This window comes from Paralichthys olivaceus, chromosome 11, assembly GCF_024713975.1.
Source record: "Paralichthys olivaceus isolate ysfri-2021 chromosome 11, ASM2471397v2, whole genome shotgun sequence".
Taxonomy (NCBI): Eukaryota; Metazoa; Chordata; class Actinopteri; order Pleuronectiformes; family Paralichthyidae; genus Paralichthys; species Paralichthys olivaceus.
In genome coordinates this window covers 1,597,501-1,612,493 of record NC_091103.1, presented here as the reverse complement: position 1 = coordinate 1,612,493, position 14,993 = coordinate 1,597,501, and the positions used below count along the sequence as shown (strand labels likewise).

Sequence of the window (14,993 nt, the reverse complement as noted above, 5' to 3'; positions counted from 1 at the left end):
TTTTACTTCAGCCAGATAGAGCGGCAAGGAAGCATAAATCCAGTCTTATTTTGAAGTTATCTGTTTAAATGTCCTTCAGTGTTCCTATAAGGATGCCAATATGTGTGTGGTACTCGGTACAGACTTACTTTGACCTCAGTGTGTTTTTTCAAACAGCCTCTGCATCTGTAATTGCTGGAAACCTTGTAGTTTTCTATGATACATGCACAGTAATATGTTACGACAAAGTTTCCACGTGGCTCAGCAGAAATCACTGCACTTCCCTGGTCCCGGAGAGTTCAGTCGGTATTTACTCTGTAGATGTGCCAGTAGATTTTTTCAGGAGGAGTGTTTGTGGCATTGGCAGATCAGACAGTGTGTACATCTGCTGCCTCTTATTGATTGCACACAGGCAGACAGCTCTCATCTACAGTACCCTCCTCATTACTGCCTATTGACCCTCAGCCTCATGTCTGAGTCAGCTGGATAAATACAGTACAGTCTTTCTCCTCCTGAAATGGGCTGACGTTGCACTTTGCTCCCGGTAGTTATAAAAAAAAAAAAATCCCTGGGCCTCTCATCTGAGACTGACCAGTTTCCCTAGTAGTGAAAAGTTGTAAGTGTGTGGAGCTGATTTAAAAGCATTGGTGGTTTGAGATTGAAGTTCCTGTTCTACTCAGATTTTATCCACCTCAGTGTGAAATCCTCAGCTGTGTGAATGTGAGCATAGTCATGAAAGAATGGAAAGCTAACCTGTTGAATCTTCATTTTTATTTACTGTAATAGAACTGAAATGATGAGAAAATTAATTGATTACTGGTTAATTGTGTGTTATATTGTTATGATTATTGTTATTATATTTTCTGTGTTTTTGTCTGTTATGAAGAATATTAGCTTCAGTCCATTGGTCGGACAAAATAAGTATTTATGGTAGTTTCTGACATGTTTAATGCAGAAAGTGATCTGCAGATTAGTAATTAATGGAGATGATCACTAGGTTCATGCCTACTGTAAACGTGCTTTTAAGAATCTTTTAAAAAACAGTTTTAGACACAAACTAAGTTAGTGTGAAGGAAGTGAAGGCACGAGTAAAACCCTAAATCAGTGACTGAAGTAGTTTGGTTGTGTCTGGAGTTAGATGGTCCCACTGACCACAGTGTGAATTATAAGTCAAAAGAAAACTTGTGATTCTACGACTGAGTCTGAGTTAAATCAGTTAACCATCGGTGTTGAACAGGCCTAGCGTCGCCTCACACTGCATCAGATTCATAAAATAAAACTCTTGATTAATTTATTGATACACAATCAGACAGGAATGTGTTTACCTTGAAAAGTAAAAGGAACTTCCTGGTTTGGCTGAACTGAACCAGTGGATTAGGTTGAAGAGCACTGGCAGCCCAACTGTTGCCATGGAGACCTGGGTGAGGCTCCAGGAGTGTTTTACGGCCCCGTGTGAAGCAGAGGCCACCCAGTTGTCGCGTTGACACCTCAACAGCATGAGACAGACTGAGGGAGGCTGGGAAGAGTTAATGACCCATTTGGCTCCTGTGGCTTTGGGCTTAGCGACTTCAGGAGACAGAGGACCGTGTAGCTGTTTTCAAACATGACCTGCGGGTAAAAGATGGAGACGTGGGTCCAGAGTTTACCTGCGCTTTGCCTTTTAACACGCGCACAAGGCAGCGGGAGGTTCACAACATTGAGACAGGAAGTGACGTGTAAACTCTGCTGCGGAGATCACATGATTTTCCTGACAACACACAGTTGTCACCACAAACTCTCTAGACATCTTCTACTTGTACGACTCCGCCTATTCACCGGGAGATATTTCTTTTCCTTTAGTTTTTTCATTTTTGCGCTTGTCGTGTGTTAGAAGCGTCATCAACTGTATATACTCACTTTCTTGCTGAGAGTTTAATGAAAGGATATTCAACTTTTATATGGAGCAGACCAACATAATATATCACGTTGGATTCCTGGACAGAAGAACACCACCTGTGTCCCCGAAATGTCAAACCTTTCCTTTGTGTTGTTGGTTTGCTGCAGTGTCAGCACTGTTGGTAGCATTACTGCGCTGTGGTGGTGAAGAGCGAGCAGAGTGTGGGATCATCAGCAAACCCCAGGAGGAGATGAAAGGTGTCTCTGTGTCTCACTACAGTTCCTTACTTACTTTCAAAAGTAATACAAGAATTTCTGAAACATAACAAGCTGCAAATATCAAGTGCAGCTATTCAGTGGCACTTTTCAACAATCGATAAAATACATCACTTGTTGACATGGGTGGTTTTCTGTGCAGTGTACACACACATACAGTAGCAACATAAATAGTCATATTGGCTGTGGAGCAGTCAGAAGCCTGCCAGCAGCTGAATAATGGATGTTCTGTCTGCCTGGAAGGCTGCTGAGGCTGCTGAGCACAACGTCTAGACAAATACAGACAGAGCAACACTCCATGCTCTCTCCTCTTCTCTCCATGAAACAGACTGCATGAATCCAGAGCAAAGCTGTGACCCTGGATTTCTCTTTTTTTGTGGAGTAATTTATCCACTTCATTGACGTGGCGGCAGGTGAAAGGTGAAGCTGCATCTCTGAGCCATTAATTATATGATTCAGGATCAACAAAGATGGGCCTATACTATAAGTACGATGAGACCCAGGGAGTTGAGGTGTTCCACTTCAGTTTAATAAACCAGGCGTCAGAACCAACAGTGATTAGAGGATGCACCATGGGAGGAAAATCAAATTCAAACTCCATTCACACGACAGTAATTTGTTTGTTTGTCAGAAAGATTTCACAAAAACTACGGGACCGATTGAAGGATGTGGTATCGGTCAGGGAAGAACTAAAATAATAATAATAATTACAAATAGATTCCAATGCGAGCATACATGTCTCAGAAATCACTATACTAATCACTGTGTGTGTGTGTGTGTGTGTGTGTGTGTGTGTGTGTGTGTGTGTGTGTGTGTGTGTGTGTGTGTGTGTGTGTGTGTGTGTGTGTGTGTGTGTGTGTGTGTGTGTGTGTGTGTGTGTGTGTGTGTGTGTGCCTCAGAGACCATATGGTGGAGGAACCACCCACTCTTCAGGACCAACCAATAACACAACACACACACATCTTTACTTTAGATCTGCAGTGTCACATTCACACAACATCCAACACACAGGCAGCGAAAACTTTCATAAATGGAGGAAGAAATGAATCATAAACCAAAGAATGTTTAGGAAATATAGAGGTCATGTGTCACATCTCAGTCCTGCAGTGAACTGTGTGTGTGTGTGTGTATAAATACCTCCTGAATGTTTCTGTGCTGAAGTATTGCGTTCACACCCTGCAGCCTTGCATCCATAGAGAGATACTGTGTGTGTGTGTGAGTGTGTGTGTATTTTTGTTCGTCTTTGTCACCACTTAAGGATTTTTTCCAGCTTAAGCTCATTTTCAGGACCTTAACCATAGGTCCAGGTTTTGGTTAGTCTGTCCACAATGATGTCGAATAAGTCCCAACAAGGATAGTTGCACAAATCTGTGTGTGTGTGTAGTTGTGAGAGATTGTGTGTGTGTGTGTATATGTGAGATTGTGCATTACATCATGGTTTTCGTTGGATCGTGTGTGTCTGCATGGACACGAACACAAGTGTGTGTTTTCAGCGCATGCCTGAGGAGACCCCAGTGCCTCAAACACACACACACACACACACACACACACACACACACACACACACACACACACACACACACACACACACACACACACACACACACCATCATTTGATGTAATTACAGGTCTCTGTATGTTGGACTGGCCGGACAGACATGAGCCTGTACAGCAGAAACTCACAGTACACATGCAGCAGTGATGAATGAGTGTAGATCAGGGTCAGCGTGTTCTGTGACATACACAATATTTTTCTCTCTCTGTACTTTTCTCCTCTTTTCTCAGTTGGAAGGAGGAGAAGGAGTTCCACCTATCAAGATATTCTCAAATGCCAACATCATGATATCATTTTTATGAACGCCCGCCCTGTTATGGTATCTCTAAATCATTTGCAGATCTCTAGTCTGCCGCGCCTCATGTCTGTTTTATCTCTGCTGAGAGAGATGGAGAGAGAACACATCCTCTCCTTCCCTCCTTCATCTCGTTTTCTCTTTTTCCTTTTGTCATCCTCCTCTTGTCCTTTCTGTCCCTTCTCTTCTTCCTCTCTGTGCACATTTTCCTTCCTATCCTCTTAGTCCTCAAGCATCTTTCCTTCTCCTCATCCCTTTCTTCTTCCACCCTGTCATACTTCCACTCTTCCTCCCCTCCTCTTCAATCTTCCAGCCTCAGTCCTCATTTTTCTTCCTCTCTGTCCTCCACGTCTTGATGGTTGCTCTCCTCCTCTTCAGCCTCCTCTCTTCCTCTTCCTCACCTCCTATTCATCCCACTTTTACTCATCTCCTCCACTCTATCTGACGTAACCAGTGAAGCAACAATAATACTGTTATCTATAAATACCCCTTCATCTCTCTCACTGTCAAACAGAGGAAGTCTCTCTTTATCCACTTCCTTCTGTCGACTTGTTATATTTTCCTTCTCTTTACTATTTTCTGCCAGAGAAGGATGCTCTCACCTCCTTTTTTAAAAAATCTCCCAGTTTCTGCCTCTTTGTCACTTTTAAAACAGATGGAAACATTTTTAAATCACAGTGCACAAAGCTGGTGTGAGGCTGAGTGTGTGAAATACTGAAGTCACTCAAAATAAAAAAAAGTGGGACGCCTTAGCAGTTGTGGTTTGTGAACATGACGCTTTGGCTTCACTTTTGGGAGAGCATGAGTAATATTTAATTAATATCCAGCCTTATGTAACCATCGTTATTAACACTTCATTGAGTTTTGACTACTGTCTTATTTCTGCATTATAAAAACAACAGACTGGACAAGTTTAGCTCCAAAATATCTTGGTCTGTTCATGTCGAGTCCGAAGTTCAACACCACAAAATTCAAGATCAGCCTGAAAATCCGACATGTTGCTTCTAAACCAGCTTTGTCCCCACCCCTGCACCCCCCATGACGACTGCCCGTCTTATCCGTGAGGTGACACACTCACATACAATAAGTTGGACGACTTGTGCGTGTAATGTACTTGGCAGACAAATGTGAGAGTAATTGTGTTTCATGCCTGCGAGCCTCATTATTCCTGCTGAGCGTGGCGATAACTGATGAACGCTGACAAGCTGCTGGAGGAGACGCACACAAGAAAAAATGTTGGATTCTCACAATATCAGTCTGAAACTAAAACGTTGTGAAGCATCAGCAGATTTTTTATAGTATAGAAAAACTAAATAGGCTTAAATTTAGGAAGGTGATCAGTGTGAATTAGAGCTTCAACCGAAGACAATTTTAAATACCATTTATTCTACTTAATACTTTCTTAATTATTTAAATGTTTCGAGATTCAAAATAGTGCAACATTGAGTTTGTTTGTCTAACAACATTAATGTTTTATATACACCCAAATCCAGTTCTCTGGTGTCAGTCACATTATTTATTTCATGATTTGACAAGTCACAGTGTTAGAAACTATTTCCCCTTATTCAACAGTAAGAAGTAAATACTTTTTGAGAGAGAGTTCACGTAGAGGTCAAGTCGAGGTGCTTGACTGGCCACATTTAATATTTAGAGAGTGTTGCTTCTGTCTTCCTATAAAAAAAGGAAAGAGGTGAGAACACAGTATGAAACATCCCCCCCGGGGAAGAGACTCGCCGGAGTGACAGAGAGAAAATGAGAGGGATGGATGTTGGACAGAGGCTGAGAGGCCATGGTAACAAATCTTTAAGTTTTAAAGACGAGAGAGCAAAAAACTTCATGAAGCATTAAAAATGAGACTTGATGGACAGAGATGGCAGCCATCAGTAAAATACTGAAGGCTGAGATTTTTTAACTCTTTAATACCAAACTGTTCCTTAAAACCTTAAAACTGTTTGTTGTTATTGATATTAACTGTAAATAAAGACAGTTAAGACATGACAGCTCCATAAATTGTAGCCCCCTGGTGGCAGGCTGCAGTATAGATCATAAACTCTGCCTCCTCCATGTTAGCAGATAAGACATGGACCAAACAAACTGGGATGAATTGACTCATGACAGTTTTCAGCATGTTTCAGCTCGATATTGACTCCACACCACGATCACCAGCGCAAAGTCTCACACAAACCCACACAAATGAGTGTCCTGATGTATGTGTGTCACTTTGACAGACGTTCAGAGAATCAGACATTTGTGAATGAACGCGTCAACAGTAACAACTCTGTGGACGATGGTGCAAGTGCACGAGCACACAGATATACAATGCAGCAACGGAGCAAAACCACCAAGCTAGCAATGTCAGATGTTTGATTCATTATGAAACTGTGGCAGGACAAATGAGATTATGGCCGACCGCCACAGCCTCGATGACTAGTGGGAAACATTTGGTATCTTTGTCATGGACACAGCAGATATGTTACCTGATCAGATGTGACTGCTGTAAGTACTAGATGTTTGAGACCAGCAGCTCACCTGTAGCTTTAGTGAGTGGATGTACTGTTTGTCTATGAATAGCAAAGGCTAACACTGTGCCAACTGTCACAAGTGTCTATTTAAGCAACACGGGTGTAATGGTAACACATGCACCTTAAGTTACACACACACACACACACACACAGATGGTGGCACATTGTATTAGTCTGTGGTAATGAGAGTCGAACAACACCTTGATAAGCCATAATCAGCTACATGTTTCTGACCGTGTGTGTGTGTGTGTGTGTGTGTGTGTGTGTGTGTGTGTGTGTGTGTGTTCTCACAGTAGGGTGTGAATGTGTGGACAGCTGCTGGGCTTACACTCACCTCCTGCCCTCCCTCCCTCTCGCTGAAGCCTTCATCTGTTCAACCTTGTCTGTGCCGCCTTTGACACCAACATGCTGTGAACATACAAACGGTTTCTACCTCACCAAGACATTTGTTTGTGCGACGGCACGTGGGCCCCCCATCTAAAATAGAAAGAGAGACCAACAGATTTTAGAGAAACAACTTGTTGGTATTGGCCTTTTTTGTGTCTCAACCACCACTTACATACTTACATATAAATATATATATCATGCACTCGCGCCATATAAATCAACAAGATATTTTGGCTGATTGGTCAAACTAGAAATGGAAACCAGAAGAAACTCTTGTCCCCTGCTACAGATTCTTTATATCCACATGCAGAATCTGTTTATAGCCCGACACACATGCTTCTGCCTTCACTCTGATCTCATCAGTTGTGTGAAACATATCTTTTTTTCTGTAATCGTCTCAAAGTGACATTTAATCGGCGTCACAGTCATGTTTCTCTCTCCGCACTGTTAATGCAGAACTATAAAAAATCTGGTTTAGATGAAGGGCCATAAAAAGCTAACAGCTCACGATGTTCACATTTCCCAATAAATCAAATCTGTTTTATATTTCACAGCATAGGTGGCATCTATAGGAATAATTAAGAGCTGATCGGTATCCTGATGACCGATATAAAAGAGTGTGTGCTTTTATGAGCAGGTGTAGAGAATGAAATAATTTGACTGCAGTAGCTGAAGCGGACCTCGAGCTGTGTGTGCTAACTGTCTGTCTCTGTCTCCAGGCTGCAGGTTCAATCTGTCCACCAGCCTTTCAGTGAGAGGACCGACCCAGAGACGACATTAACAGGTAAGCCTCCCTGGTGTAACACAAATGACAGATGCACCCCACTTGTAATTTGGAGCCTCATCAGGCGATACTTTGTCTTGCTGTGAGGAAATGAACGTGGAGTGATGAAGCATTTCTGTGTTCGTACCTTAACAATGAGCATAAATTAGCCTGCGGAGGTATTTCATAGTTGAATATTTTTTCTGCCAGAACTGAGGTTTGCTACACATCAGTTCATCTTGACAAATAAAGGTTATTGGCTTCTTTGTATTCCGTCCCATCCATTATGTTTTATTGCAGCAGCTTCCACATCTTTGAGGCCTCGAAGCAGCTTTGATAAGACGTTGAAAAAAGAAACTACTTACTGACTCCTGACTGTGTTGTTCCATCCAAGCTACTGACTGATTTATTTAACACGAGCACTCTCTCCGTCATTCCCTGCAGCAGTTGCTTTCAGGGTTCATTTTCCCCCATCGTTGGCTCGTGTGCAGGTTAAACATGCAGCCGTGGTTTTCATGAGATCGTTTGTCACAGTAAAGACATTTCACAGGAAACGTGCAGCGGTGGACAGTGTCTTGGTTCATTGATGGAAACCGCAAGAGTTTCACAATTTGTAAGTCAGCTCTATAATGGGATTCAGCCTTTCTGGCCTCATGGCTCCCTGCATGCACTGCAGCCTCCATTATTTATGGGGTTTCCATAGTGACGGAGATGGGGAGGGGTGGAGTCTAGCAGCTGGTACATCAAGGATGGAGACAGACCCTCCCCCCTGCACACCTGTGTCTCTCTTGTCTGTGTGTGTGTGAGAGAGAGAGAGAGTGGGGGTGGGGGGGCGAATTTACCGTGCACATGAGAACAGTTACTCGGAGAGTTTGCCATGTATTTTTTATGTACTGCATCATTGTGCATGCATGTGTATTAGCTGTATGCCTTTGTGTGTCTGTGTGTGTGTATTGGGAATATTCCCACATTATCTGAGTATTTGTAATGTACATGTGTTGGTCTACAAAGGTCGGGGTAGGATCAAAAGTTATGGTTAACGTAGTTTTAGTTAATGTATTGTTTTCATCTCCATTAACTGAAGATGCAGATCCAGGATTTATTTTGATGTCTTAAACACTGCTGGGTGTTTTTCAACATTTTCACAATTTTCTCTCAAATAATGAATTTTGATTCGTGCAGTTTGGACTGTTGGACCTTGGCAGAAGTATTTGCTGTGTCTCGTTTATAAAGTAGGTGAGGTCTTGTTAATATGACCCGTCTCTCTCCACTGGCTGGTTCTCCAGCCTCCTGTCAATATGAATAATACTTGTATATCCCAGTGGACGCTGTGAGCCGTGATCACATGGTTGATTATTATCATCACAGAAGAACAATGTGTGTGTTGAGGCAGAGCTCCAAGTGGATTGATGTGTAATTCTGCTCCTTTCTTAATAGAGGGAGCATCATGCTGCTGCATATACTCTGTCTTTGTCATTGACTGCAGCTATTGTCCTCTGGTCTGTTTTAATCTGGTCAAACTGTCTTCAGGTCCCTTTTGGATCAAGTCTCATTCTTTAAAGCAACTTCTTGTTGTTGATGCTCAAAAAGGTTTTGCAGGAGTTGTTATTTGAGTGTGTGATGACGACCTGTGCTATCTGTGTTAACAATGTGGGAAAATCTCTAAAGCAGCTTTCAGAGTTTCCTGAAATATTCTTATGAGTGTGAGAACGCAAATGTCAGAATCAGTTACTTTTCAGAATCTCTCCTGCGAGCTCCCGATAATGTCTGACTATCATTGTATTTATCTCAAATCACATATCTACCTCATCCAGGTGGGGGAGCTGTGTGTGTGGGTCTGTCTGTGTGTGCACGTGTGTGTGGGGAGGTCTGTGTGTGAGTGTACCTTTGGGACAGGTGTGCTCGAAGTTGTGTGTAATGTGATGCTGATGGAGTTTGCCTGTGTGTGTGTCTGTGTGTCTGTGTGTGTGTGTGTCTTCAGGGCTGGGCAGCTCTCTGGGAATCACATTACACACACACAAAATCCTCCAGTGTCATGTTACACACACCTGCAAGCAGTGATACACCTGTCCCAGAATTTATCTCTCTCTCACACACACACACACACACACACACACACACACACACACACACACACACACACACACACAAATGAAACGTCCACTCACCTTGAATAAAATTGGGGATTTCTCTGTGTTTGAACATCGTTGGACAAATTTTGGTCACAAGTCAGAAAAATAAATAACATGGGTCTGGCTGTTTTTAGATATTTTACTAAATTTCTTACGAGCAATGAAGAAAAGGTTTAATAGAAAATGTGTTGACGTGTTTTTAGTGTTTCAAAGTTGTCAGGAGCCTTTAAACAGGTTCTGTTGCTGTAATCCCTCGATGTGAACAGGTTGGTGGGGGGATAGAAGGAGGGGTAGAGACGAGGCTGAGAGGAGTGGAAGGGAGGGCGGGAGAGGCTCAGAACAGAGAGGGAGGCGGAGGGTGAACTCTCACAGTTTCTTTAGTGAAAAATGTTCTCGTCTAAATTCCAGTGAACTCGTGTTGCTACTCAGCTTTCTTTCTATTCTATGATCCCTTGCTCTCTCTCTCCCCCCCCTCTCTCTCTCCCTCTCTCTCTCTCAGTCTCTCTCTCAGTCTCTCTCAGTCTCTCTCTCTCTCTCTCTCTCTGATTTATCTCCACTGCAGTGTGTGTGTCTGTGTGGGTGTTTGTGTGTGTGTTGTATACTTAATGATGCATCAATCAAGTAAATGGCTCAAAATATGGTTTTCTAACAGCCACGTGTAGATTTCAGTCCTGTTACAGTGCAGCATGTGAACCTATGTCCCTGACAAATTTTTCAGGTGTGTGTTTTTGTGTGTTTGCTTTTAACCATCAGCATCATTAGAAGGTGGACTCTCCACTTAAAGCTCTGCAAAGCATTCTGGGATTGCACCAAGCACTTTGTGCTGGTATTATACGTGTCGTTAGTTTCTCCCCTTCAGCTCCTCGTCTTGCCTGCAGCCAAAGATCATTTGTGAGAGGAACCTTCACTCTGATTTTTTCTGCAACAACAAGTCACAACATGTGACTTTCATTCACATGATATTGATAATAAAGCTGATTTGATCCTGGTCTCGGACCTCCGTAATGTGCAGTTATTTGCTTGGTTTTTTATTCTGCCCATTTTCAATCTATATTTTCCTCAGTTCTTCCTTCCCGTCCTCTGTGTGGTGATGTTTCCAGCTCTTCTACCTCTAGCTCCCCCTTTCCAGTAAAACCAATAAGGTCTTTGAACGACCAATCAATCTCAGGCAGTCAGTCACTTCTGACCAATGACGGCCGCAGATTCAGACCTTTGCTTCATGTCAGAAACACAGTGAGGCGTAGTTGATAAATCATTAAGCACGTCTATAAAGCTTTTTGCTCTTTATTTCTCCTTCTCTTTAAACAGAGTTCACATTTTACTCCAGTTTTGATACAGATTTTTGATGCGTCTGTAACACTGCAGCTTCCTTGTCTTCTTGATTGTTATTACATTGATTAATAATGACAATTAACTGGTTATTGGGGAATCATTGCCGTTCACAGGCAGGATTTTATATGTGAATTTGTTCTTTTTATCACTGATGGAGAGCAGCACAGTTCACCGATCGTTTTGAGATTTATTTTATTCACAGCAGAAAAGTTAAATGACAAAAAGTTGTAGTGTGTTTAAGCCTTGAACCACCACAGTGACTGATATAAGTGGTGTGTCTGTGTGTGCTTGCGTTCATTATATACCTTGGGGACAGGTGACAGTCGGGGGCTTAATGTGACCTTGTACTTCATGTCGGTATTGATTATGTAGAGCTTTAAGTGCGCTCAGTGTGTGCACCAGTTCTTTATTGGATTGTGTTGTGTGTGTGTGTGTGTGTGTGTTGTCACTCAGTGGAAGCCTCTCTGGAGTACATGTCATTTTGAACACAGGGGTTCATTCAGCAGGACTACTGGTTTAGCTGCTCTCTGGTTCAGTAGATAGATGGAGAGCCAGAGGGAGAGGAAACAGACATGAGCTGGATTTATCTCCACTCATGATGTATTGAATTAGACAAGCTAAACAGAAACAGCAGCAGTTTCCTCAGAGCAACAGAAATCTTTTGGCACGTCCAGCACTCGAAGCACCAAATGTGTGTCTCAGTCATTAATTTAGAAATAAAGCTGTTGCTTGTTTGGCCCAAAGACACAACTTTGTATATTTTAAATATCCAAATGTCTTTTATAATTTGTGGGTTTTTATATATAAATCAAAGTTACATCATCAAAATACACGTAGGACAACTAGGAGGAAATGACGGAGGCGTGACAGCGAGGGCAGCTGAGGTCGTCATAGAGACCCAGTTTGTCCAGTAGACTGGTGAAGCCTGCTCATCTCCTGTCATACAGTCCGTCAACATCCAAACAGTCCAGGTTTCAGACGGACCAGAATCAACGGATTCAGTCGGTTATCTCTGCCGACAGTTCAGGATTCGATGACCTCCTTCTCCTCAGTTTTAGTCCTTTATGGTCTTGATAACTAGACTTCACTACTTTTCACCGCTGACCGTGTGATTAGTCCCACCTCCGCCTCTCGACCCTCCGGCCACAGAAACACACACACACACACACACACACACACACACACACACACACACACACACACACACACACACACACACACACACACACACACACAGTGGCCTCGCTTTACCCCCAAAGGCAGTGTGCCAAGGCAGGGCTGGACAGATGGTTGTATGGAGCAGGTTGTCCCTGGGTGTGTGTTTAAGTGTGTGGGCGGGAGGGATTCTGGGATGCCATGCTTACAATAACCTGCATAATCAATGTGGTGTTCACACACACACACACACACAGCAAGTTAATCATATCGTGTGTGTGTGTGTGTGTGTGTGTGTGTGTGTGTGTGTGTGTGTGTGTGTGTGTGTGTGTGTGTGTGTGTGTGCCTTTCAGACACTGAGGTGACACAGATATTATTTAAACGCTGGGTGACGACACAGAGACGCACAAAACTTCTCTAACAACGACTAATTTGGAGTGAGGAAGTAATCGGAGACCGCAAACATTTACCATAAGGATTATGGGTAAATTGAGAAGGGATTTTGTCATAACTCTTTCTTCACCTCTGTAGAGTTTCCTCGAGCAAGGCACTGCACACTGTTTGTGGGTGTGGGTGTGTTTGTGTGCGTAAGTGTGTCCCCTGCTAAGATACAGTCTGTTATCTGGACACACACTCTGTCTCTTCATCCGCTCTCTTTCTTTCCCTGCGTCACTCTTTGCTTTGTTTATTTGGTCCTCTGTCTGTCTCTGTTTTTCTTTACTTCCTCCTGTCACTCTCTTTCTGTCTTTCTCTCCTTCTCTCTTCCTATATCTCTTCAGGCTTGGTACGTCCGTCGTTCGAACAGAAGAAAGCCACCATCCCCCTCTTCATTTTTTTTCTCACTCCTCTCTCCACTTCTATCCTTTATTTTATGTTTGGCCACATCCTCCTCTTCAAAATAACCATCTGTGTCTCTACCACACACACACACACACACACACACACACACACACACACAGATTGCCACCTGACAAAAGACTCTCAAGGGAATTTCTTTTTGGAGACTGTAAGACAGATACAAAAATGGATGTTGAGAGTCATGTTCTCTTAGATTTGAGAATAAAGTTATATCATTACAAGAAAGAATCTGAATATAACTAGAATCATAATTTAATGAGAATAAAGTAGATTTTAGACTGAGTATGATTCGTCATTGTTGGTTGTTCAGTTTTGTATAGCGTCACGTCACCACAGACTTCATCACAAGGCTCAAAAGAACAGTGAAGATGTAAACCAGGGAATCTCCCGAGGTTACAACTTCAAAGACCCAAATTATAATGGGTGTGGTCGAGTGTGTGTGTGTGAGATTGTGCATTTGAACTTGAAAATAGATTCTGTGTGACGTTGTGTGCTTGTGTGGGGATTTGCACGTCTGCATACTTGTGTGTGTGTGTGTGTATGTGTGTGTGTGTGTGTGTGTGCACACTCCATCAAGTGTGGTCTGTAAAATATGCTAAAATATACATTTGAAGTCTGGGCCTTGGGGTTTGTCACATTACCGTGGCAACATAATGATGGAATTGTCTCCAGACAGACGAGACAATATTTGATCTCTGTCTTTATCTTTCAGACCTGTTCTGTCTCAGCTGTTACACAGGCTTCAGTGTTCAACTGAAATCAGATGCCGTTGACTCTTTGTCTCCTCTGTCTCTTCTTTGTTTCCTCTTTTTATTCCTCTTTTGTGCTTTTATTGTGTTTGTGGCCAGCATGCTGCGCTAATGTATCCACCTCTTTATGTGTCTTCCTGTTTGTTTCTCTTCTCCCACCTCGTTCTCACCTCCCACACACAGTGGTTGTTATTACCATGTGTGCAATCATTGCTGGGTGTGTGTGTTGTAAGATCTGGAGCTTCAGGAGCAGGTTTGAGCTCCATGGCCACCTCATGCACAGAAACACTGAGCTCTCCTGGTTTAAAGGTGGGGTGGATCCCCCCCTGCTTGGTCTGTTATCTCAGCTAAATGCTCGACAAGGATGGAAGCAAAGAGGCGGTAATGCACCTTGGTTCCAGTTGGTTGCCACCTGCCATTAAACCGAACAAAGAACCAGCCTGGTTGCTACGTGTGTGCATGTGTGTATGCATGTTTCAGCCAAAAGCAGCAGCCACACCACAATAAAACAATGTATTTGCAGAATTAATCAAAAGTCTTTACTCGGATTCAATAAAAAACATTTTAATTATATTTCTCATTAGTCCACACATATTATAATCAAAACATCAGAAGATCTCTTTATCAGTTACAGTTTCCCAGAGAGCCTAAAGTGATCTGTTCCTCACCAACGGTCCAAAGAGTCGACAGCTTAACCATCAAACGTTGCACAAAAACAACTTGAATAATATATCAATTATCAATACAATTAATAGATTAATCATAAATAATGTGAAATTACAGGATGGAATCTGTGGTCCAGATGTTGATTGACTGACTGGAACATTTGATATACTGTATGTGCATGGAGCCATAATTCCAGCTAAATTCACAATAAATGAAATTAGATGGATCAGCTGTTCCCAGAAACAAATCAGTAAGAGGAAGAGATGGAAAACACATAACCTCCAGGATGCATCATGAAAATGTAACTTTCTGAGTGTTGACCATTTGCATGTGACGGGTATGTTTGGTGACAGAAAAGTGGGTCAGCCCCAGAGCGTGCTCACAATACAGTCTAAACCAATATAATTATCATGTGACAAGCTTTTCAGGTTTTCTCACTAGTTAATGTT

At 42.5% G+C, this 14,993-nt stretch overlaps 1 protein-coding gene across 2 annotated transcripts in view; it reads left to right on the top strand.

The window, feature by feature from the left end:
* The window catches only part of pak1 (p21 protein (Cdc42/Rac)-activated kinase 1), a 34,002-nt gene that overhangs the window by 1,365 nt on the left and 17,644 nt on the right, over window positions 1-14,993 (top strand). For both annotated transcript variants that reach the window (XM_069533827.1, XM_069533825.1), the window contains exon 2: window positions 7,609-7,673. The gene's annotated coding sequence lies outside the window, so the exon portion shown is untranslated. The remainder of the gene's footprint in view (window positions 1-7,608; window positions 7,674-14,993) is intronic.